General features: G+C 46.1%; 1 long non-coding RNA gene across 1 annotated transcript; it reads left to right on the top strand.

Annotated features, from left to right (window-relative positions):
- Window positions 1-1,591: 1,591 nt before the first annotated feature.
- On the top strand, window positions 1,592-24,410 carry LOC138468104 (uncharacterized). Its single transcript, XR_011268206.1, has 3 exons — window positions 1,592-1,705; window positions 18,747-18,792; window positions 24,146-24,410. It is a non-coding gene; the product is annotated as an uncharacterized lncRNA (long non-coding RNA).
- Window positions 24,411-25,284: the final 874 nt, after the last annotated feature.

Raw genomic sequence — 25,284 nt, 5'->3', positions numbered from 1 at the left:
AGGTAGGTACTGGGATCAGGAAGAGTAGGACTAGGAGTAATAAAGATTACAGGTAGCTAAGTCGGGCATTACCTTCATGTACCTCTACCTCACCCCAGTACTTGTGTATGAGGCATACTGCATACTGCCTCATACACAAGTACTGTCTCATACACAAGTACTGGGATGAGGAAGAATAGGGCTAGGAATAATGAGGATTACCAATAAGTAATCAAGGCATCAAACACAAGTAGTGGTGCAACACCATTAAGCTAACTGGGCTTCAGCACTCCCCGCCCCCTGAAATTGTGGGCTATGTTGACTTGACCTGGCTGACCTACAGGGCAATTGCCGGACAGTAAAGGACACAGATGTGAAACAGCACCTGGGTTTCGCTGTTAACAAGGGCCCGGCCCAGCAATTACTAATGTACAGCATTTCACTGTTAGTACCTGTACTCAAATGCCAATTTTTTAAAGCAATTAAAATTGTGATGTGGGTTTAGTACTTGCATGCCAACCTCGGAATGAGGGCCACTGTGTGAAATTGTGCAACAAGGAACAACACACAATATAACTCATCCAAATTTGTGCGGTGTAAAGTGTAAGAACGCAGGCCACTTGCTTGTCGCAGAAATGTTTAGCATTTTTGCACACAGACACCTCCACTATTGAACTTCATTGCTGGCCTGCAACACCCAGAGATGGCTCAATCCGGTGGCCCACATAAGCAGCCATGCCAGTGACGCACCTCGCCCCTGACATGAAGCAGAGCAGCAGTTCCAGCACTGCTTAACAGAATTTTTGAATGGTACGCAAGCAGGAGTTTTTGATAACATGTGATGCAAGTTGTGCAGTTTAGAGAATATGTATTTAGAAACAATGATGAAAACTATTACTCCCACGGTTAGCGAGAAATCTAGCTACTTTTTTCTATTGCTTTGGAAACCAATAGAAAAAAGTGTAAGTCTCCAAACCAATGGAAAAAAAGTAGCTAGATTTCTCGCTAGCCGTTTTTTCCATAAAAAGTCACTAGGGGGGCGGGCTTTCTTGCTAAATATACCGAGAAAGTTGCTAAATTGGCAACACTGGTATTGAGACCCCAGAAGGCCTTGTGGACAATGCAGAGGGTTTTGAACTTAATCTCACAGCCACTGGGAGCCAGTGCATAGATTTCAGTCCTGGAGAGATACGATCCCTGGGCTTGAGGCCAAGGACAAGTCTTGCAGTCCTGTTCTGAATGATTTGCAGAGGGCGGAGTATAGAGGCAGATTTAGAAAGAGGCAGTTGCAGTAGTCAAGCCTAGAGAGAACCAGAGCTCTGGAGACAGTGAGCTTCTGGGGTAAGGAGAGGAAAGGAAGAATACCTCTGAGAAGGGTACACAGGGGTACCCCAGGTCAGCAAAGCAGGACCACCAACATTGCTATTTTACTATTTGAACATATCTGATATAGCATGAATGCACAAGTCAGGGCATAGTTTTTGAGGAGGCACACCCACATCTCCCAACCTCAGAGAGCTGCCCAGCATATGCAACATCCCGTAAAATCCAGTACATAAATAGAAATAAGGAACCACCAAACACACAGCAGTACTTATACGGTGAGCATGTAAAAAAGGGAAGCAGTGCACAGCAGCACACCAGAGACCACAGTGCAGCAAGAACACCAGCGATCAAACTCAAAGGTCGTCCATGGCCAGATCTCAACATCGGGCCTCCTTCCCAAGTAAGTGCCCAGGAAGCGATTATAAAGCCTTATTGGGGCAAGAGTTAATGAAGCTGCAGCGAGTGTGGAAGAGACAACTTATACATGATAATTATGGATGAAGGCTACATTTCACCTGGTCCATCACTTCTGTAGTGCTTGAGGTACAACAGTAGGCCTTCCAGGTGCAGATAGAGGCTAGTAGTAAATGCAAGAGTAAGCAATACTCTATGATCAGACTGGCTTGTAGGGAAATAGGGTAATGCCCAGAGTCCAGGCTCAACATGCTGCTGTGGGCCAGTTTTTTATGACAACGTGGGGCATTGTTTTGTCACAATGGCCAGTTTGATGAGTTACTACACTGTCCAGTAAGTAGTTTTGACCAGTGTTAGTGAATATATATATTTTTTTTAATGCTCAATTTGCGACACATTCTAAAAACAAACATGGTGTGACGAATTGACTTCTGCCCTGCATGAGTAGAAGGATGAGTCGAGGCTAAAATGCCCACTCAGCGCTCACACTTCCATAAACCAAGTGCCAGCACAATCATAAAGGTAAAACAGGCAGTCAAGAAATATACTTCTTTTCACCTTTTGTGTTAATATGGGCCGAGGGAAGGCTATACTCTTAAGAGGGGTGTGAATGTGGTTCAGTAGTAACCAAAACAGAAAAGTATAACAGTTCAAAATAAAGGAATGTCCAATCAAGGTTCTATAAAAATATATACTTTAATCAAACACAAGTACAAAAATAACTAACTAGAAAACACTGTATATGCCACCCCTCGGAAGTCGCTGTTCATGGAACACTAGGGTCGGGTTGATTGACTTATGGGAGCAGCGATGAAGAAGCTGGTGTTTTGGGCTGCACCTCGAAAAAGGCAAGGCGGCGGTACTTCGTGGCTGGAGCCGAGGCAATGACACGTGTTTGCTGTCACAGTGCCGCGGTGAACATAGTCGAACAGTGGACGGTGTTTTAGAGAACAATGGACACCAAAGGGCAGTGTTGAAGGTTACTGCTAGATTGCTCTGTGTGGGGCGTGCTTGAGTCACGGCTCGGAGCGGATCATCGTCGACAACATGGGCCTCGTCTGTTTTGGCTTCCAAGTGCTGTGAGTACCACTCTGGGATCTCAAGAGTCAATGTCAGTCTGTTTCTCAGGCTCCCAAACACAGGGGAGGCTGGCACACACATTCAGGGGATCTGCAGCACAGTGAGGTCCTAGGCAATGGGGTGACTGACAGAGAGACAGGCTTATGGCCCACCAGTAGTGTTCACCACCCAATGGTCCCTGGGGATGGTTAGGGGACAGAGCTTGCCTCTGCCTTTGGAACACCTGCCTTCACCTCAGAACTGGAGGGCTTTAGAAAAGACTGCTCTCCAAGCATGGCCCAATGAAATCTTCTCAAGTGATGATCCAAAGATGCTTCAAGATGATTTAAAGAAGTGGTGGGAGATCCCTTCTTTTATAGGCAAAAGTTCCCTTTTCTCTAAGAACAAAGCCCTTAAAACGCAGCACTCTGTTGTGAGGCCTATCTCTCTGTGACTGAATGTGCCTCTTGGTTTCTGTACCCAGGCCAGCGTCCTGTGGTTTGGTTGTCCAGGGGCAGGGGAAAGGGTGTTACCTACCCTTACAAAGGTACAAAGAGAAGCAATCCCCCAAGTCTACAGTCTTGTCAGTGGACAGGGGTGGGCCTTGTCTAGAAGGAATACACATAATCTTTCCACAGTTGAACTGGGCCCACAGGGCTGACACATGTGCAAAATCAATTTAATGTGGCTGGGATAACTCTGAAAAGTGCTGGCCACCATAGCCTAACTCGGGTACGGGCCTACATTAACAGTTTACTGTGCCACCGGGACAGGGTCTCCGGAGTTATGCAGTTTTGGAAAAGGGGTGCATATTTTAAATACAGGCCTTGGGCTGCGAAGGCTTGGCTGCCACTGTAGCTGTCAAGAGGGCACCAGTGACCTCTGAACCTGCTCTGTGCCACTGGTTGAGCAGGTGCTGTGAATCAGGATATTGATGCAGCAGGGCACAAGTAGACACTATGCTAATGGAAAGGAGTTTATTAAAGGTGAATCTGATTAGCAGATTTCCCTTTCAGAGATGGAATTACCTGCATCATTTTATTATTTAATAAAAATAAAACAGCCGGGTCTTTTCCACCCTTGCCTGATGGAAATCCATCACACACGGCACCAGGCCTACCTGGCCTGTGTCTAGCTACACTCATTTAAAAATCCTTGCAGCCCCCCCGCCCCCACCCATTCACCACAGCCTCACAGTGCCCCACCCATTAGAATTGACACAAGCTCCAGCAGCTCCGCAGATTCACCTGAAGTTTGGAGAGTTTGGAAGTAAGCAGGCTAACATAAACACATCAAACACGAGGACATAACGCAATAGATAATAAATGAATCAAATCAAACAGAATAGTAAGGGGCCGATTCATGGAACAAACGTGCGCCGAAAATCTTCGCGCAAGCAGGCGCAAGCAGGCGCAAGCGGAAAAAAACAGGCGCACGTTTACCTCGGGATGTGCGCCAAACCCGTGCATGGCGCACACGTCACTGCAACATCCCGAAAGACGTGCGCGACGCGCACAGTGAAAGCGCACAACCTCGGCGCATACACTAGAAAGTGGGCGGAACATGGGGCGTAACGCGCGGAATGGGGAACAACTCGCGAAAACAAGGGCGTAACTGGGGATGTACTGCAGGGAAGCAGACGGAACGCCCACACGCACCCGAACCACACGTATTCATGGAATCGAATAGGGCAAAGCCACGCACAGCGAAAGACACGCACAAGCCGATACACGTCCGCCACACGAAGGCAGGCGGTAGCGTCCCTGCGCATTACAAAAGTGGCAACATACAGCAATTGTGCGAGCGGGGCACGTGTATTTCGGGGTTGCGCGGGAAGTTACACACGCGATTGAGTGGGGTACGTGTATTCCAGGGGTTCGCGGGAAGTCACACACGCGATCTGGCCTGGGGGAGCGGGCTACGTGTATTTCAGGGGTTCGCGTGAACTTCTACACGCGATCGGGCCTAGGGGAGCGGGCTACATGTATTTCAGGGGTTCGCGTGAACTTCTTCACGCGATCGGGCCTGGGGGAGCGGGCTACGTGTATTTCAGGGGTTCGCGTGAACTTTTTCACGCGATCGGGCCTGGGGGAGCGGGCTACGTGTATTTCAGGGGTTCGCGTGAACTTTTTCACGCGATCGGGCCTGGGGGAGCGGGGTACCACTCACCGTCTGCCTTGCGTGTAGAAGAACGCGTAGCCAACACCCGCTGTGAAGTAATAGCGTGTGAACCCCAACGGATGGAAAACACACGCACCGCACGAAAAGCACGTACAGAACAGTGTAAAGGCACGCGGGATCTCCAAGCCCTGCCAGGGCAACGCCCGTGCGCAAAACGTCACAGACGCGCGTACGCTGTAAGGGCCTTTGGTCCAATGAAATCGCGTACGTGTGCTGACGCGCTTACGCGCTAAGGGCCTTTCCTCGATTTTCACGCTGACGTGCAGGATTTTCACATGCCAAATCACTCCGTATCAAGCTGGCCACGCGAAAACACACGGAAGACCACGCTCCTGCCCAGAAGGCCGAATTACTGCCCCCCAGTGCCCCGAGCAGCCTCCCACGTGCCATCTGCTGCTGCCTGCCTGCCTGCTGCCACCGTGCCCTGCCATTTGGTGCCTGCACATCAGCCATCTGCAGGGGTCCAGTTGCTGTGTCCACCCCTGCCCAGGAGGAGCACGCACGTCATCACGAAGAGCACCGTGCCGACGTGGCCCAATTGGGATCGTCCATGTTCGGGGGTTTCCTGCATGTGTCGGCCAATCTGGCGGCCCTCTCCTCCTCTGTGGAGACTATACGCCAGTCGTTCTCCTTGCCGTCTTCCGGCCCAGATGCCACCAGGGCCCCCTGTGGACCTGCCCTGACCAATGCAGCCAGCTCGGTGGGGATCCCATCCCTGCCACAGTCGGGATTCAGAGGTCCAGCAGGGGTGGACACCACAGCAACTGTACCCCAGCAGATGGAGGATGTGCCGGCATCATCAGGCAGGGCACGTGCACGACGGCGTCGGTGGATTCCATCAGCCTGGATGCCGTCGTGCTGGCAGAGGCAGTGGCATCGGAGGCAGCAGCGGAGTCAACATGGGAGGCATCATGGCTCGGGGCCATCAACATCGGAGGGGCAGGCATCGACCGGAGGGCAGGAGGACCCAGGACGGGAAGTGTCGTCCGTGTGGCAGCGGTTGGGCCAGCATATAGGTGCGGAGCGGCGGCGGGCGGAAGAGGCGCGGCTCACAATGGTCAGGGCGGAGAACTCCATGCGGAGGGCCCTGAGGCGGGCCGAGTGCCTCGAGGCAATCCGCAGGGGGTTGGAGAAGCAGATGGCGTCGTCCCTGCGGACCCTCGGGGCCATGGAACAGGACCGCCTCCGGGACATAGACGAGGAGTTTGATGATGCCCTGGCCCGGAACACCACAGAGTGAGCCGCTGGACTTGCCCGCCGCCTTTGTATATAGTTCTTTAGTTTTAGGTTTCCTTTGTTTCTTATTATGATTTGGAGTCGACGGACACTGCTCCACTTTTTGTATATAGTTGCATTTTAGTTAGGGTTTTTTGTAGGTTTCCTTTGTTCAGTTGGGCTCATGGACCCTTGGATGTTTTGTACATAGTTCTTCATTGGATTGATTTTATTTTTGATGTGACTTTGGACAACATTTTTTTGGATTTGGATTTGTAGTTTTTATTTTTTTAGACGGACATGCAACTTCTCTTTTTTTCATTGCCATTGTAGTTTGTTTCATTTCATTTGCATTTTTTTTTTAATACAATTTTGTTTTCATACTTCACTGTGTGGTATCATCTCATTGGTTTCATGCATGTCATGTTGGGTGTTTTCCCATTCAATTGCAACCATTGTGTGTGACGGACATGGGTTCATTTGCTTTATGAACATTGGGGGTGTAACATGTAATTTCAATTTCCATGTGGTTGAATGGATTACTTGGTAGGGCTTTTAGGCTGTGGAGGCTGACCATAACGCACATGATTGGGGATTGTGAGGACCTGGTGGAGGCTGCCCATGGTGGCTGAGGGGTGGGGGTGATAGGGGACATGAGTGGGGGCCTGGTGGGGGCTGGCCATGGTGGCTGGGGGGTGGGGGTGGTGGGAGACATGGGTGGGGGCCTGGTGGAGGGTGCCCCACACTGCTGGGGGGGTGGGGGTGGTGGGAGACATGAGTGGGGGCCTGGTGGAGGCTGCCCATGATGGCTGGTGGGTGGGGGTGGTGGGAGACATGAGTGGGGGCCTGGTGGGGGCTGCCCCTGCACTGCTGGGGAGGTGGGGGTGATAGGGGACATGAGTGGGGGCCTGGTGGAGGGTGCCCCACAGTGCTGGGGGGTGGGAGTGGTGGGGAACATGAGTGGGGGCCTGGTGGAGGGTGCCCCACACTGCTGGGGGGGTGGGGGTGGTGGGAGACATGGGTGGGGGCCTGGTGGAGGCTGCCCCTGGTGACTGGGGGTGTGGGGGTGGTGGGAGACATGGGTGGGGGCCTGGTGGAGGCTGCCCCTGGTGACTGGGGGGTGGGGGTGGTGGGAGACATGGGTGGGGGCCTGGTGGAGGGTGCCCCTGGTGGCTGGGGGTGCAGGGGGACATGCGTTGGTGGGCAGTAGTGCAAGTTGACATGTGGGTTGGCTGGGGGGCATGGCCATGGTGGATGGGGTGCCTGCAGGACATGTGCAGGGTAGGCCCCTGTGGTGTGAGCCACCTGCAGGGGCCGGGGAGGGTGTAGAGGGAACACCTGGGAGGACCCACACGTGCAATTCACGTGTGGTGCTCCCCGCGCACCCCTGTAATACACGTACCCTGATGGAATCACGTGTCGAACTTCCCCCGCACCCCGAAATACAGGTACCCTGATGGAATCGCGTGTGGAACTTCCCGCGCACCCCTGAGATATGCGTACCCTGCTCGCACGGGGCCCAATCGCATGTGGAAATTCCCGCGCACCCCTGATATACACGTACCCTGCTGGAATCGCGTGTGTAACTTCCCCTGCACCCTGAAATACATGTACCCTGCTGATATCGCGTGTGGAACTTCACGCGCACCCCTGAAATACACGTACCCTGCTGAAATCGCGTGTGGAACTTCCCCTGCACCCTGAAATACACGTACCCTGATGGAATTGCGTGTGGAACTTCCTGCGCACCCCTGGAATACATGTACCCTGCTGATTTCGCGTGTGAAACTTCCCCCGCACCCCGAAATACACGAACCCTGCTGATATCGCGTGTGGAACTTCATGCGCACCCCGAAATACACGTACCCTGCTGATATCGCGTGTGGAACTTCCCGCTCACCCCTGGAATACACATACCCTGCTGATTTCGCGTGTGAAACTTCCCCCGCACCCCGAAATACACGTACCCTGCTGATATTGCGTGTGGAACTTCACGCGCACCCCGAAATACACGTACCCTGATGGAATCGCGTGTGGAAATTCCCGCGCACCCCTGAGATACGCGTACCCTGCTCGCACGGGCCCAATCGCGTGTGGAAATTCCCGTGCACCCCTGAAATACACGTACCCTGCTGAAATCGCGTGTGGAACTTCCGCCGCACCCCGAAATACACGTACCCTGATGGAATCGCGTGTGGAACTTCCCGCGCACCCCTGAGATACACGTACCCTGCTCGCACGGGCCCAATCGCGTGTGGAAATTCCTGCGCACCCCTGAAATACATGTACCCTGCTGAAATCGCGTGTGGAACTTCCCCCGCACCCTGAAATACGCGTACCCTGATGGAATCGTGTGTGGAACTTCCCGCGCACCCCTGAGATACGCGTACCCTGCTCGCACAGGCCCAATCGCGTGTGGAAATTCCCGCGCACCCCTGAAATACACGTACCCTGCTGAAATCGCGTGTAGAAATTCCCGCGCACCCCTGAGATACACATACCCTGCTCGCACGGGCCCAATCGCGTGTGGAAATTCCCGCGCACCCCTGAAATACACGTACCCTGCTGAAATCGCGTGTGGAACTTCCCCCACACCCCGAAATACACGTACCCTGATGGAATCGCGTGTGGAACTTCCCGCGCACCCCTGAGATACGCGTACCCTGCTCGCACGGGCCCAATCGCGTGTGGAAATTCCCGCGCACCCCTGAAATACACATACCCTGATGAAATCACGTGTGGAACTTCCCCCGCACCCTGAAATACACGTACCCTGATGGAATCGCATGTGGAACTTCCCGCGCACCCCTGAGATACGCGTACCCTGCTCGCACGGGCCCAATCGCGTGTGGAAATTCCCGCGCACCCCTGAAATACACGTACCCTGCTGGAATCGCGTGTGTAACTTCCCATGCACCCTGAAATACACGTACCCTGCTGATATCGCGTGTGGAACTTCACGCGCACCCCTGAAATACACGTACCCTGCGTAAATCGCGTGTGTAACTTCCCCTGCACCCTGAAATACACGTACCCTGCTGATATCGCATGTGGAACTTCACGTGCACCCCGAAATACACGTACCCTGATGGAATCGCGTGTGGAACTTCCCGCGCACCCCTGAGATACGCGTACCCTGCTCGCACGGGCCCAATCGCGTGTGGAAATCCCCGCGCACCCCTGAAGTACACGTACCATGATGAAATTGCGTGTGGAACTTCCCGCGCACCCCTGAAATACGCGTACCCTGCTCGCACGGGGCCAATCGCGTGAGGTACTTCCCGCGCACCCCAGTGATACACATAGCCCGCTTGCTGTGCTGGTACAGGGTTAGCGCAGCCCTTTGCGCTGGATTGGGTATACTGATGGCTTTTCCCTGCGCGAGAGGCGTTCTTGGGGGCGTAACTGGCGCTGCTGCAGGGTCGCTGCGCCACTGTGCGCCACAGCTGGTTTTGGTGGCTGGAATCCATGAATACGCTGTGCGCGGAAATGGATTTTAGCGCACGCGGCTGGTGCAGGGATTCGCACGCGCACACTGTGCGCCAGCCGCGTGCGCCACTTGTGCGCTGGATTCTATGAATTACCCCCTAAAAGCCAACTTGTGACTTGACCACCAGTCTTCATGTCTATTTTTAAAACTTAGTTACAATCATCACTATTGTGGCAGTGTTAAAATAACTTTCAGTGTTCAAATTGCTCCCCCACCCCAAACCTTTCCATTCTGGCATCGGTGCTCCTTGCAGCTGCATGCTGGGAAAAGGATACAGGATTTCTTTTATTGCTGTGACAGATCCTCCTTTTTTCGAGCCCCAGAGAACCCAATTTCAATCATTACACTTATAGTTATGTCTCTAGTTGTAAGATAAATATGTTATAAAACAGTGCCCTCCGTTCCCCCAGCGCATGTGCAAATCACACTGTGCTGAATGAAGGCTTCTTTAGTCAAGTAACCGCATTTCAGGTTATTGCCTTGTTTCATATGTTGAGCAAAGTGCTTAATAAATTGGAAAGTGGTCTGTAAGAAACCGTCTCTGTCTACAGAACTGTTATTTTAGGGTAGTATTGATTAACAGCCTGAGGCTTGCAGGGGAGGTGTTGAGGGCAGTGGTGCTAATCGTGATTACTAAACAAGTAGAATAAATAACACTAGAACCATAGACACAATCAAATTATTTTCAAAAGTAAACATTTTAGTGAGAGCAGACCATGTCTAATGGATAAACCCTGGAAGAGCAACGGTTGTCAAAACTCCCCATTAGATTCTGTCCTTCCCAGGTAGAGTTTCTGCTCCATAGTTTATTTACTATTGATCTACGGCCCGATTCATGGATTTTTTGCACTGCTGAAAAACGACTTTGCACTGCCGACACAAACCCTGATTCATGGAACTGTGTAAAGTTGTTTGCAGTGCGAAGTCAGGGCAGAGTCATTTTTGCAGTACAAAATGAACTTTGCACTGCAAAAGTGCACTTCGCACAGTTCCATGAATCAGGGTTTGTGTCGGCAGTGCAAAGTCACTTTTCAGCAGTGCAAAGTCACTTGGAACCGTGCAAAAAATCCATGATTGGGCCCCCAGTTTCCATTGAACTCTAACACCGGTAAATGAAGGTTATTTCAAACTGATATCTCAAAAAGGTTCCCCATCACAAGATGCAATAGAATGCTTTGCACAGTTTACACAGACATTGCGCGTCCTAAAGAAAAGAAGGGTACATTTTTGAGTGATTGGTGCATGGCAAAATATATTTCCATAGACTAGCATTGACCATAGAGAACCAATGCAGATGGCTAGAAAAGTACATGGGAATGAATGTGACCAAAGCAAGTCTCGGGAGGATAGCTCAGGGGCAAAGTGCTCGCCTTGGAAGCAAGACAACACGGAGCACCACAGGTTCGGTCTGCGCTTAGATAGTGTTATTTCAAATCTCCTTTGTAAAAACATGACCATGGGCAGTTCATGTTGGCGTTTTTGCAGGGTCCTGCAGAATCAGATTGCTGATTGTGAGTTGCCACTGAGGTTCTAAGGGTGCAGCACCACGTTTATGCCGAGCCCTGGGACTGGGTTTGAGAAAGGCAGAGGTCTGATAAGGACCTCGTCTGCCTACTTAATACTGCAAGCTAGAGTTTAGAAGTGTTACCTCTGCCCCCCGTGTAGAGTGGTGAGCATTTGTTTGCATGGCGTGTTTAACATCCACAGTCTCACTATTACTAGAGAACAGCAGTGCCCCGCTTTAGCACTCTTTCTTCCTGTCCCTACTTATTTAAAGGGCCTGGAGCGGGTTTGCCACAAAGCCTTTTTCAAACTGGCTTCTCTTGGCCCCCCAAGTTCACACACGGCTCCTCTCGGGCAACAAGTGGAAACGGTACAGAAATTGCAGTAGTCCAGGCGGTTCCATGTGATAACGTCACTGCAAAAAATGTTGTCTGACAAAAATGTCACCAACAAATTGATGTGGTTTGCAGGGACATCATCACATTTAACATTTGGAGGACACCCAGGCAACCTCCAAAACCTTGACCCCATATATATATGGTCAGCATATATAAAGTCGCCACAGCCTTTTCCCGGCGACCATATATGTATGGCGACCATTTATAGGGGGATAATATTACCGAATACCGTCCAGGCATAGAGCCTAAAGCCACTGCAGGAGCAATGGAGCTGTTCTTTCTCCCCAGGAGGGGGCAGCACAAGGTTAGCACTCACTCTTTACTTTGGCATGTTTGGTATGCTCAGCCCAGGGCTCCCAACATTGAAACTTGTCCTCCAGTTACCTTGCAGCACAGAAGGAGTATTATGAATCCCGACTCGACAAAGGGCCCGAAGTAAGATCTTTAGTCTGCGAAAAGCCTTTCCAAGAACGAGTGGGCCGGGGTTCAGCAAAAGGACTTGTGGAAATGGATACTGAGAAGATCTGGCCTAGAGGACCTTTAGTGCACTGCAGAGCAACTCTTAGCATACAGAGGTAGGCATGAATTGCATTGGTATGCAGCCAGTTATTACCTAAATGAACTTGGTGCACAGGGGTGTTGCTAGGTTTGTAAAGGATCTGGGGCTACGCTAACGTCCTGACTGTTGGGACTCGGGGCTAGCTAGCCTTTTGGTTGTAGCCCCTGAGCTTCTATCTGGGGCTACCACCAAAAGACCTAGGACTATGGCCCCCACAGTCCCCCCTAGCGACGCCTCTATTGGTGCAGTGTATGCTCTTCCAGTGTTGCCTGGATATGGCACGCTGTGTAAAATGTACTGAAGGGGAAGACCACTTCTGCTGGTAGCTGGGCAGAAATGCCACACTACACAAAAGAGAGGTGCCAGCATCACATTGAATTAGAAACAACTTCTTTGCAAGTCAAACAAAAAAACTGCAATTCATGCTCTATAATTTCAATTCAGGTAATTACTAAATCCATGCAATTAAATTATCGTTTTAAATAAATATTGTCAATAAAATACAATTGCAAACAATTTATTGTATCCGAAATATTCTGTCGCGCATAAAGAGAAAAAATTAAGCAAACTTACAAATGAAAATACACAAATGATTCAACAGTGCATAATAGCTCTGATGAGATAGAGTCAGTCTCGGCTGGCATTTAACAAGGCCCGGTTTTGTTACAATTGTAGCTAAATATAACATGGGCTAAAGACTGAAATGTTCATGTGACTGAGCCTTCAGTCTCTCATTGCTTCTCAAAAGGAAAATTAAATGCCAAATTCTGGTTTATGCAAGTTAAGATCTATACTCAAGGTTGACATGTTCAATTCATGTAAATAAAGTCTTTGGTTAGCGTAAATGTCCCAGGGTTGCAGTAGGACGTTTCGGCGATTTCTCGTTTTGTTCGCCTTCTTCAGGTCAACATAACTGTTAACTGACCCTACATGGAAGCAATTCCATGATTACATTAATTAAATGAGTGTATTGTTTGTATGCCTAATCACTGCCTGGTGCTGATGCATGGCAACTAACCTTGTTAATATAGTCGTGGCACTACGCCTGTAAATTAACAAGCTGGTTATGCCCATAACTTCATGTCACAATAGGAAATGAATCACTCACACCTGCAATGACATACATAGGTGTCTACATTTGTTATCAGATAGTTACCAATGATTTAATCCTCCATACCTTGGTAAGCTTAAAGTAATAGATGGTCAGTTGGAGGCGTTGTGTTGGCGCTTCTAACTTAAGAGTAACATGCTCTCAGGTTTCTAACAATTTATATTCGAAACGCTCTGTGGCAAAGTGTAATGTTTATATTAGTAACTATGGCGTTTGGTCGTTGAGCCTGTCACTGGTGGAATGATGAAACCACACTTTTCTCACACAGACCAAGATTCTTAAATATCAATGAATTGGAACCTAATACGTGTGCTGTGCCATAAGACACCCCCTATGTTTCGGGGTTCCAGTTAAAGTGCATTGTCCATGTTTCATGGGCTCACTGGGGGACCAGCTGGCCAGGTTAGACTTAGGTCCTGATTCATGGAAGTGTTTTATAATGGCGCAATCCCATAGGAAAACGTTCCATGAATCAGGCCCTTAGTGTCTGCAATTCACAAAAGCTCCGGTCAGGGTTTCCCTTTCCCAATGAAAACAGACCTGTCAAAGGTGGTTGACACCTGAACCTCTCTTACAGTCCCCACAACGCATCGAATCGAGACTGCATGTGTATTTGATGAGCATTCGTAAAAGCGAACCTCCTGCAGCATTGGATGTTCGAAAGTGAAATGAAGGAGGAACTAACAGACACCCAATCGGAGGACTTTTAGACAAGCTACTGCTCCAACATGGAGTCTGCAACGACGAAGGCGGCCACCTGATTTCACAACACCTGCTACTACAAAAAACATCTCCGGGTTCTACTAACATTTTACCTTCCAAGCACCGGCCCCACTTATGGGGTTCATGGGCAAGACATTGCGAAGAGGATGCACTGGGCAGGGCCTGCAGAAGCGCCCACAATCACTCACTCGAAGAGAGCTCACCCTCAGAGGCCATCATTATCATGTCAGGAATGGGGGTGGCCAATATCCCCTCCAAACAGGGCGATAGAGGTAAAGAGAGGTAGTACATTATCCCTTACAGGCTGCATTGTCACTGCTCTTTGGACATACCACACATAGAAAAGTGCAGTGAATGCTAGCAAATTAGCTCAGGGAGTTCTGCACGTGTAAGCATCTTGTTAGCCATGTACTGGCATATGAAACACCAGTAAAGTGGTCAAATGAATAAAGTGCTGCTTTTGACATTTATGTTCAACCTCCAAAGCACAGGATTGAACCCTGGAAAGGTCAACTCAGTCCTCCATCCTTCCAAAGCCTACATTGAATCCCAAGAACGGGGCAACAATAACGCCTATTATAAAAGCGCTTAGAAACTAATGGATTCCAGCATGAAGGACTACATAAAAAGTGATACTCTCTGTGAGAGGATAATTCCTGGATGGAGGTGTGGGCCAGAAACTGTTCTTCCTCTCGCTGTGTAACGAACAGACATGCATGTTTCAGCTGTGTTCTAGATGGTACTGTGCTCCCTTAACGCTACGTCTTTCTAATAGCAGCATAGACCCGGATGTTGGCGTGGCTGTGGGCTTAATGGGAGCCACTTTCATGTGTGGTGGGAATGCCCTATGGTTCGCTTGTTCTGGATGGAAGTGAGTGGCAGCAGCCATGGAGAGTGCACCAACAGTGCAGCGACCATTGCACCCGCTGATTGAGGCTGGGGCGACACGGCGTATTCTGGCGCTCAGGATCCACTGTGAAACCTATCACCCACCTGTTGGTAGCTGCGAAAATCACAATTGCAGGTTCTTGAAAATCTAAAGAGGGTCCGATTTGGGCCATTTGATGGATCAAGTTATGAGTCATTTTGGTGGCAGAAAAAAAAACGGCTGCACAGGTTTCTGGACGCTTGGTCCCCACTTCTTACTTTTGACAAAGACTATCCAGCGCTCACGCATAACCTGATTCTCCTCAAAAACCTTCCATTAGAATAAGAAGTGAAGAGGGGAACGTGGAGAGGGCAGTAGCGTGTGGAACGAGAAAGGGTTGTTGGAGGGAGAGGGAATGGAGCGGGTCATGCATGGGGTTTGCAGGATTGATGGATTGCCAGTTGAAATATGGAATGATGACTCTGCACCTGAAAAGATATTAACTAAAAGTTGTTAAAAAAAAGTGATACTGTTATCACTGTTATTATTGTTTTCAAGGCTGTGTGTGTCTTTTTTGGGAAATAACGAGCCCGCTGGTAATATAAGTTAAGGCCCAATTAACCTTTCTGTTCATGCACCAGCGAAAGCAGTTCCTACATTTGAAACTAGGGTTTTGCCTCAGATATTTGATGCCTCATTGGAAAGTCGCCTTGCTTATTCATTTTGGATAATTCTAAAGTTTGTGAACCATCAGCATTTTCCAATCAGCCCGCGCCTACTCCACTAAGCTCTCCAAGACTAATAACTACGTAGACAAACTCGCCTCACATGAATCCGTCTACAATATTTGCATTACATTTTGTTCTTAACTCGTTAGTCAAACTGTATGAAACATCATTCTAGAATTAAAAGCAGAGAAAGCCACACTCAAATGAACTCGAAGCTTAATCTACTCACCCTCACACCAGGAATCAGGTGACTACTGGAAATGAAGACCTGGAATCTCCTTCTTTATTTATTTATTTATTTTGACATTTATAAAGTACACCGAACTGGGGGGCATCTGGGCACCGGTTTACATGAGGCCAGTGGTTACACTTGCTTACAAGGTTACAGACATAGGTAGAACATTAGTTTACAGGTAGTGGTTACAATGGCTATAAGCATAACTGGTACATACATGTTGTCTAGATCTAAATTTCTGATCAGGGTGGAGATGGCAGTGCCAAGAGTTTGTCGGCTTGGGCAGGTTCAGTAAAGTTTGGAGATCTTGTGAAAAGAGCAAACTCTTGAAGCCTTTGCGGAAGGGCCAGAAGGAGTCATCAGATCTTAGGGCTAGAAGGAGGGCATTCCAGAATTTGGCCGCCATCATTTGGCCGCTTCCACTGCTTTCTGGTGCCTGTATCCAGGAATGTCGAGTAAGTGCGAGTAGGCAGCTGCGGTAGGTCTGGAGGATTGTCCCTTGGACATTTTTCTGGATGGGTAGGTAGGGGCAGTGTTTGAGATACATTTGTGGGTCAATGCTAGCGTTTTGAACATAATGTGTTCTTGGACCGGGAGCCAGTGGATGTTTTCGTTGGCTGTGGAGATGTGGTCTTTTTTAGAAATGTTTAGAGCTGCTCTTACAGCGTTATTCTGAATGACCTGTAGTTTTTTTTATATTGCGGGCATTGGCGCCTGCAAAGAGGGAGTTGCAGTAGTCAATCCTGGATCATACGAGGGCTCTAGCAAATGTGATGCAGCTGTCAGTGGATAGAAATGGCCTACAGGCATTGAACAATTTCGCAAATATATGCTGCTGCTGATGGGATAGCGTTAACCTATCCCAAGGTCTTTACCTCTTTGGTAACGGGGATGATGTTAATCATGAGCTTGATCAAGAAACTAGAGGCTTTGCTTTGAAGGATGAGATCTTGCCAATTCCTACTACATCGTCTTCCTCCCAAGAATCTCAGACAAGCCAAAATGTTTGTGATGAGCCAGAATCTACAGTCCATTCTAAAAGTTCTAGTAGGCCCAATCGCTTTAGAATGAAAATAACACAAAATGTAAAAAATGTGCCTAAAATCAAAAATAACGGCACTCGCAAGTTCTTGAGAAATCTAAGAAGAGAAGTTTTCCAAATTCGGGTGAAATTGCAACTATGCCTTCTAGTGTAAGCAATGGCCGCCTAGAGATGATCCTTCTCTTACAAAACCCCTTGTGTCTGATGAACCTATGTCTGGTGGCAATAAGAAAAACGATTTTATGATTTCTAAACCTGATCGGATTCCTGTAGCTGGTAAAGGCTCAATCCAATATTTCCTAAATCCCTATCATAGAACCTCTAGTGGTGGATGATGACAAACTTAATTTAAGCCTCTTAACGACCCATTCACATGAGGATGTTTCTGATTCTGTTTTAATTGATGCTATGCTCACTACTACGAAGAGCAAGCCTAATTTACCCATACAAACTATGATACAGATGCCTAACAGTATTACGCTTCCAGGACCCTCTGTACTCCCGGTTACCATAGTCATTACATTATTTATGACTCTAAAAGCTAAATGGTGGGCTGTGGCGAATGCACATCGGAAGGTCAGTGTTAGTTCATTCAATACAGATTGGATAAATCAATATGGCTCTAAACCATCTTTATTATAATCTAATATGGACCAAGGGAGGTACTTTGATTCAGAGCAAATTATTATTCCAGCAGGTAACACAAACTTGTCGTCTAATAGTTTAGAGGAAAATAGGCATATTTTCAACCATTTTCTAGGACATCTAGGTCAAGCAAGTCAAATTCCCATTGTGTGTGTCTGGAACGTCTATTTACTACTGACAAACAGATTAACCTCAATAGAAATAATGTTTTATCCCTAATTCAAGAAATTTCATTATTGAGGACTATCTCTTCAAGTGACATGCTTCAAATTGAATTCATCACTGACATAGAACTGACCTTGCGCTTTTGGATTTTCCTTCAAGACTCTTTTAGAGGAAGCTTCATCTTTTTTATCCTTGGGGGTATGATGTTTATGATTTTTTTTACACAAATCTAGTCTATATGGCTGCGAAAAAATCAAAAGACTCTCCATCACCTACTAAAAATAAGGCCTTTAACCCCAAGGATAACTTGAACATTTAAATAAGGATCCTTTGACAAACCAACATGTTACTCTTAATATGGCGCCTAGCCAGAATTGTGACGATCTAAATGTTAGGTCTGCTTTGACCCAATTACTATATTTATGTGGTGTTCAAAACACAGTGCTTAAAGAATGATCTGATGAAGGCATGGGTTTAACAATTCTATCTTGCAATGCGAGAGGTCACACTCACTTAATCAAGGTTTCTGCTGACTCTATTTACTTGTGTTATTTCGGCATTGTTTGCCTACAAGAAACATGGTTGTTAGACAAACCCGTTTTGGATGGCTATGATATATTTTATACTGTGGCTCAAAAGGGACCCACTTGTGGCTCCTATTGGGGTTTAAGACTGCTTCTCGTTGTAATCTAGGGTTAACATGTGATAGATGGAATCTAGAATCCACTATTATGCTTGTTACAAAGTTGAAATGAGAAGATTCCACTTCCCATGTTACGACTTGTTGTCTTTTGATACATTTGTATTGAAATCCGCAGAGAATCATACAGAATGCTTTAGAGACTCTTTCATGAGTATATTAGAACAATGAAGCTCAAATAAGTCAGAAAATTTGAAAATTGTTTGTGATATTAACTCTGCTTGTTGGGACATCAAGATTGCGGGTGGGGGGTTGTTCATCTCTGTTGCCAACACGTGGAAGGGATATTATGCACTTATGAGATTTAGTAATGTTGAATGGAATTTTGGCAAATGATATTCCTGAACTCCCTATGTGGAGAGTTAATATGTGTTCATCTATTTTAGATTATATTTTTTCCTCTAGATCACTGCCTGAGCGATGCATATGTTTAAAGATTATTCAAACCAAAGTAAGTGTTCATTCTACACTACAACTGACTATGTATGTGTCTCTTCTCACCCTTTATCAGTTCTAAGAACCATTTTCCATGATGGTAAACGCTAATAAATCTTGGATCATTTGGAAACAGCAATCAGTGTCCAATTTTAATGCTAACCTGGACATCTTTACTGGACGCTCTGACGTTACTCTACGAGCTATAGCAGATCCATCCTGTTATGAAGATTATTGTAAAAATCTCATTAAATGCTTGTTTAATGATGATCGTTAGTTATAATACCAATCTAACTCAATCCGAACACATTGCTTTGATTTTCAGGTTCAAATGAAGATGCAGGAGCTTAGAAGAAGTTTACGTTCATTAAGATGGGGAAATGTTATCAATTATGTTGAATTACCCAGAAAGCTCAAACACGCCTATGAAAACAGGCTATAATCTCTCAAGTCACTTGTATTACATCGATAGGCAGAAAACAAATGCTAAATGCTCTTGTACCCAATATGGTACGATCGTTCTGGCACTTGATTAATAATATGAGCGCCCTCCAGAATGCAGCACAACAGCAACCTATTTCAGAGACAAAGTGGATTGCGCGCTTTCAAGCTGTGTATGGGAAACAAACTTCTAGATTATCCTTTGGTAATTTGCTGTCTAGTGAACTATACTATCTGGATATTAACCATAAGGATATCTTTGATCTCATTCAGAAGCTAAAATCCTCTAGAGCCCTGGGACCGGATGACCTCTTGAAAGTTACCTTTAAAGGTAACCCACTGCTCTGGGCTTCTTTTTTGGACTGATTGTTCATAAACCTCTTGAGGCTGCAATGCACTCCTTTGTCTTCGAAGTAACCAATCATCAATTTATCAAAATGGGATATGGGTTAAATCCAGCAAATTATCAACGTCTCTTCCTTTTGGATGCATCCAGTAAGATTTTTTCTGCTTTGGTTTTGAAAGATCTTTAAAAATGTGCCCTCACTCTGGGGGCCCTGGATCAAAATCCATTGGTATTTGGAAAATTGTTAGGCACCTGCCTAAATGGCTTTGTATTATTCTCATTCCATCAGCAAGCTCACTCATCGAAGAGTCCAATTCATTTAGTGTTTGTGGATCTCTCTATGGAATTTGGCAGTCATTCGTTCTTAAATAAGGTCCAAACTGCCTAATTTGGGCTGTCCCTTGACACTGTTAAATATCCTAATTTTGTTTATATTGGGACACAATTATCAATATCTGACTTCATTGAGAGGACTGCTACTCCAAAAATGTATATACTTACCGTGGCCTACAACAGATATAGGGCACTCCTTATCTCAAGGTAATTCATTTACTCCAGGATTAGGGCATGCCAAGGTGCAACACGTCACATATGCTGATGATATTGTATTATTGGTCCGGACTCCCATTGGGCTTCAGCAGCCTTTAAATGCATTACCAAAATATCTCAAGGCTCTGGACCTGGACATTAATCCCTGCAAAACTAAGGTGAGAATGTTTAAACCTATTAAGATAAGCATTAAGTGTTTTCAATGGTATCTGGGCAGTACCTACATTGAGTGTGTGGATAGATTTAAATATCTAGGCTCTATGATTATATCGAAGCTCATGACATCTAATGCACGCAAAGATTTATACTCTGACATGCAATCTTATTCTAACCAGATGAAAAAAATTGATTTGAGGTTTGGTCGAATTTCTATGCTCCCGCTTTCCAAATTCTATGAATCCAAAATAGTTCCAACGCTTTTGTATGGTCAGAAACCAAATCTCAAAATTTTCAGTAGATTAAATTAGAGAGTTTCCTATGGCAAAGATACCAAGCATTGCCCAATAGTTTACCTATTGCTGTGATCCGACATGAATTTGGTATTATTTCATTACAGGCTTTGGTTGATTGGAAGTGCTTACAACTCTGCCAGAAAATCTTGAATACCCTACCCATTCCCTTTCTTCTGATCTGGTTAGATTACAGCACGTGTGTTCTTGTGCACTTTTAAATGTATGAGCCAGTAACTGTTCAACTTCATTAAGCTCTCTAAATGTGGTCGTTTTAATTTCTAATGCAACCTGGGTGAAGAGACTGTAACTTGATGATTGGATTAAGACTAGAGATAATCTCACAAAACACCTCCTGTTCTCTCAAACCCTGATTGTTAAAGCTTTTAATAGTATTTCTAAATATGTATTTCCACTTTCCACACAGAAGGGAGAGAATCAACTTTATGAGATTTAAATGTAATCTCTTTTTAACAAATTAGAGTGAGCCTTTAATGCACCTTTTTTTGTTTCATCTTGTGTTTCTAGTGTTCCTTCTCACCCATATTTTGCTGCTCTTTCAGCAGACAATGTGGTTTCTACTCTCTCTTCATCTCTCTCTTCTTTCCTTAACTCCCTATAGCCTGTTTCTTCTTTTTCACCCTCACGGAAACCTCCACAACCATGGTTTATGCCGCAGATTTGTTCTATGCAATGTGCTCTTGGCCGCCTGGTGCATCGCTGGTCTTCTTCGTCTTGTTCTTCTTCTTTTTTCTCTTGTTCTTATTCATCTTCTTCTTATTCTCCTCCTCCTCTGATCTTATCTTTTTCTCTGATCTCTACTTCTGACACTATGTCTCTGCTAGCCTGTGCTCATCCTGCAGTTGCTCAGTCTGATCCTATGCCTTCCTCACTTATTTCTAATGCATACCGTTTTTTGGTTTCTTATCTTACTTTTTCACTTGAGTATTTCTCTTCTTTCTTTGACTTTCCCTTCTTCCTTTAAGCATGCTTTTATTCTTCCCATCTTGAAAAAGCCTCTCTGGATCCTGCTCTTCCTTCACATTTCAGACCTATTTCACTTCTTCCTTATCTTTCTAAGCTACTTGAGCATCTTGTTTATTCCCAAGTTTCTTCTTTTGTATCCGATAACTCTATTCTTTCCTGTTTTCAATCTAGCTTTTGTCCTGCTCTTCTTTCAGTCTGTGATTCGTTGTTATCGGCACAGTATTCTAAACATTCATCTCTTTTGATTGTATTGGACTTATCTTCTGCTTTCAACAATGTGGATCACTTTTTTACACCTTGCTTTATCTCTTCTTTTGGTTTCTCTGGGTCTGGCCTTTCCTGGTTTCATTTGAATCTGTCTAATTGTACTTATTCTATATCTTGTGCTGGGAATTCTTCCAACATTCTGCCTCTTTGATATAGTGTTCCTAAAGGTTCTATCACAGGGCTCTTTCTATTTTCTCTTTATACTTTTACTTCTATTATTTCTTCATTTGGAATCTCTCATCACTTTTATACTGATGATACTCAGCTATTTCTTTCCTTTCTTCGTTTACACCCTCTTTTCAAGATACCTTGACTTACTGTCTATTAGTCATTACATCCTGGATGAGCGATAATTTTTTTTGTCTTAAACTCCGCTAATACAGAAGTCTTCTTTTTCCAGCTATTACTATCCCCCTCCCTTGCACCCAGCATCTATTTGCTTTACTCCTTTTTCAGTTCCTATCGCTAGTACTGCCCATAATCTTGGACTATATTTTGATTCTGATCTATCTACCATCATATTTCCTTACTTTCACGTTCTTGTCGGCTTCATCTTTTTATTATCTGTAAGGCAAGGCCTTTCCTTACATTTGGAGTGACTAAACTTCTGATCTCTTCCCTTATTTTTTTCCACCTTTTTTATTGTTTCTCTATCCTTTCTGGACTCCCCGCTTCACATCTCGCTCCCCTTAAATTTTTAATTCTCGCCCTAAATAACATTTTCTATGTCTGGTTTTTAAAGCTGTTTACGGTCTTGCACCTCTGTAGCTCTCATCTTTAGTTTCTTTGAGCACTCTTTGAGCTCCCAATCACTTCTTTTATCTGTTCCACGTCTACCTTCTGCTCAGTCACGTTTTCCTTCTTTATCCTTGCTCGCTCCATTGCACTAGAATGCCCTTCCTCTTTCTCTTTGTTCTCTTACTTCTTACTCTATGTTTGTCTCTACCCTTAAGACTAATTTTCTTCACTCTTAATTGCTGCTTTTTGGTCTTGATGATGTTGTGTTCATTTTTGTTTTTGTACACCGCTTTGGTGCAAAGAGCTTAATAAATTCAAAATAAATACAAATGCAAAAATACAAAGGTGCACGGCTTAACAATCCTAGAAGCCAAAGAATGTGCAGATTATTTCACCTGCGTACTTACGTTGAGACTCTTAAACATTTATATATTGAATGTCCAGCTTTATCATCAAAGAGAGAAGCTTATTTATAGAATTAGTTAATTCTAAATTTTATTTACCAATGATCAATTTTGGGAACGTATTTTAAAGGGGAATCAAAATTAATTGATATGAAATGATAAATCATTTATAACGTGCCTGTATACAAGTGTTTCTAGGCGCAACAAGACAAGAAAGGGAAGACAGAAGAAGGACAAGACAAACAATCTTACTAGGCCTTGTGTCATTCAGATTGTGCAAGTGCGAGAACGAGAAGTGCAAGGGGAAAGGGAGGGGGTAAGTGCAAGGAAGTGGGGAGGGAAAAACGGACCCAATGCTCTGAGTAAGTGCAGCCAAGGCAGCGCGGCTCTGCGTAGTGCAGGGAGAACAAGGGACTAAAGGGTTACAGTTACAGCCCCTAAGTGTGTGTTTGGCCCGTAGGCAGTGGAAGGGTGACTGATCAAGAAAGAGTCTAGTACTCAGTGAGACTCTGAGGGTAGCCAAGCAACCAGTCGGTACAGCAGACAGGTAGGTCAGCAGGGGAGGGAGAGAGAGAAAGCAGAGGAGAAGAGGAAAGTTTTGAGTTGCTTCCAGAACTTCAGGTGGTCCGGCACAAGTTTGAGAGGGGTAGGGAGACCATTCCAGAAGGAGGCACCTGCAGAGGCGAGAGATCTAACCCCCACTCTCTGCTTGGAGAAGCGTCTAACTCTTAGAGAGTTGGAGTTAGCTGAGTGAAGGGCTCGAGAAGGAAGGTATTTTGGAAGGGAGCGTTGGATGTAATGCAGGCCCGACCCCAGAAAGCCTTGTGGACAATGCAAAATGTTGCAAACTTGATCCTTGCAGCCACCAGGAGCCAGTGGAGAGATTTCAGGGCTGGAGAGATACATACCCTGGGCTTGAGGCCAAGGATAAGTATTGCAGTCCTGTTCTGGATTAGTTGCAGATAGCGGAGTGTAAAGGAAGGCAGATTGAGAAAGAAGCTGCTGCAGTAGTCCAGCCTAGCGAGAACCAGGGCTCTGGAGACTGTGAGCTTCTGGGGGAAAGTGAGAAAGGGAAGAGCCCCTTTGAGGAGGTGCAGCTGGTAGTGGGACTTCTTGGCGACATCCGAGATGTGAGGAGAGAAGTAGAGAGTGGAGTTGAAGATGACACCAAGGTTTTTTACCTTACAGGAAGGTAAAGGAAGATGGAAAGCACGGGTCCCAATGAGAAGGATCTCCGTCTTAATGGCTTTAAGGAAGAGATCGCTGAAGGTACACCAATCCTGAATCGTGGCTGGACAGTCAGGAATGAGTGAGAGAAGAGAGAGGGCTAAGGGGAGCCTGAAGGAAAGCTGAGTGTAATCTGCAGTTTTACATTTTGTTCTATGAAATGTTGATGATGTAATAACAGTAAATGTATTGATAATTGTAATATTGTATTGAATTTTGTTTTGTATTTTAGGTCTCTTTGTTTGTGAAAGGTTTTATATGTAAAACTAACTAACAATAAAAAATAAACATTTATGATTATTATTATAATTACCATTACTTTAACTGTGTCTCTCTAAGGATTACTGTACATTACTCTTACATCGTTTCTATGACAGTGGTCCTGGGAGAGTGCAGTGCTACAACTTGCAAGTAGCAACAGGATACTGTGCCTGGGTCATTGAGGCTGTTTGGTGAGGGCTTTTAGCAGGTTTTCAGGGTTTTTGGGATGGCCCTGGTTGCCAGGCTCATAGAGCCACGGAGTGCAGCATTGGCTTTTCACCGGCTGACATATGCAACGGTGACGGAGATTGAAGGTTTGAATGTCTGCTGTTCTTTAAAATGTTGTCTTGCTAGTGGTTAGATGGCTGTTAAGGACCCCAAGCATCATGGTTGCTCTGCACGTCCTTCCTGTCAGGTGTTAATCTGGGAGTATATAAGGGAGACAGCTGGGTAGCCAATGGGGACAGTGGAGCCTCAACTCGCATGACCGGTGCAGGGTTAGTGGTTCCACTGCTGATTAGTATGATATGATATGACAAGACATTTATAACGCGCCTGTACACAACTATTTATTGGCGCGACAAGAAAAGGAAGGGAGGATAGAAGGAGGACAAAACAACGATATCGCTACACGCAACATAGTGCGGACACCATTGAAGTGGCACCAGCTGTCACACAAGAAATCTGTGTCCCGGTGGGGCATTGGGTATACCAGTCCAGGTGTTCTCATTGGATATAGCCTGGTTCAAGATTTATAACTGCAGGTTGCAGACTCGGTCAGTTATGGGGTGTTTCCATGTTTTCATAGTTGTGGTCAGCGCATTGGACAGATCAAGCAA

The sequence above is a fragment of the Ambystoma mexicanum genome, chromosome 4q (assembly GCF_040938575.1).
Source record: "Ambystoma mexicanum isolate Mex_15411 chromosome 4q, UKY_AmexF1_1, whole genome shotgun sequence".
NCBI classification, from domain to species: domain Eukaryota; kingdom Metazoa; phylum Chordata; class Amphibia; order Caudata; family Ambystomatidae; genus Ambystoma; species Ambystoma mexicanum.
This window is presented reverse-complemented; position numbering and strand designations above follow the sequence as displayed.